This window comes from Saccopteryx leptura, chromosome 3 (assembly GCF_036850995.1).
Source record: "Saccopteryx leptura isolate mSacLep1 chromosome 3, mSacLep1_pri_phased_curated, whole genome shotgun sequence".
NCBI lineage: Eukaryota > Metazoa > Chordata > Mammalia > Chiroptera > Emballonuridae > Saccopteryx > Saccopteryx leptura.
The window spans coordinates 179,318,638-179,319,775 of NC_089505.1; the positions used below are offsets into that span (position 1 = coordinate 179,318,638).

At 42.4% G+C, this 1,138-nt stretch overlaps 1 non-coding gene across 1 annotated transcript; it reads left to right on the top strand.

Annotated features, from left to right (window-relative positions):
• The first annotated feature begins 741 nt into the window (after positions 1 to 741).
• LOC136401729 (U1 spliceosomal RNA) lies at positions 742 to 905 on the top strand. Its single transcript, XR_010750733.1, has one exon. It is a non-coding gene; the product is annotated as a U1 spliceosomal RNA (small nuclear RNA).
• The last annotated feature ends 233 nt before the right edge of the window (positions 906 to 1,138 follow it).

Genomic DNA, 1,138 nt, shown 5'->3' on the forward strand with positions numbered 1-1,138 from the left:
GAATATGACACAAAAACTTCGATTAAATTTTGTAACACTTTAGGGGTCCTCTCTACAGAGTATAACCCAGTAGGTGTGAGCCATTCTCCCCAACTTTGCCATTCAGCCCAGTGTAAACTCCTTAAGATTGGCAGGTGTTCCTAGTAAAGGCTCTAACCACCCCCAGGCCTGCAGGATTTGCTGGGGAGACAGCTGCAGGAAGAACTTGTGTGGGATAGCTTTGGACCATATGCCTGCTACATCAAAATTAACTAAGCACTGTCTACTGTTTTATTTTCTCTAACTATACCTCTTCAACCTCACAGTTCCATATTATACTTGGTGTAGGTCTTGCAACCTGGCCAAATCTCAAAGTCATTGATATCAGGGATTATGTGTGAATGTAGCCTAGACCTGTATTCCATTTAACTCTTATGGTCCCATGCCCATAGGTACTACATAAATACTGTTTAATAATGGTTGTATTTCCAATTGCTATGCTTCTTAATAATAAAGGCTATCTTTATTTTGGGATGATGTTGATGGCCAAGAAATTGAGATAAAAAAGAAACTGTTTCTTCCAAAGAGTAATTTTTCAAGTCACTATTACATGTCATGGAGCAATGATGACAATGATAAGCTGGGTGGGGTAACGATGACACAAGGTGAATAAGACCTGGTCCCTGTTGTGAGCTCATAACCTGATGGGAAGGACAGACACAAGTCAATAGGTCTGGTACAGACAGGTAACAGCCACCAAGAATACTTTCCCGGCAAGGGAGATACTGTGATCATGAAGGTGGTTTTCCCAGGGCGAGGCTTATCCATTGCACTTCGGATGCGCTGACCCCTGCGATTTACCCAAATGTGAGAAACCTGACTGCATAATTTGTGGCAGTGGGAGACTGCATTCGCACTTTCTCCTACACACACACAAAGAGCTACAAAGAGCTGTGACCAGAGTACTCTGCAGGCACAAAGAGAGTGACAACTTTATCTCAAAGTATTGAGGAAGGTTTTGAAGAGGTGCTGTACTTGAAGTGAATCTTAAAATCTGAGGAGGTGTTTGCCAGCTGTTTTGGTTCATTTGGGCTGCTATAATGAAGTATCACAAATGGGGTGGCTTAAACAATGGGTACTTGTTTCTGGAAGCTGGGAA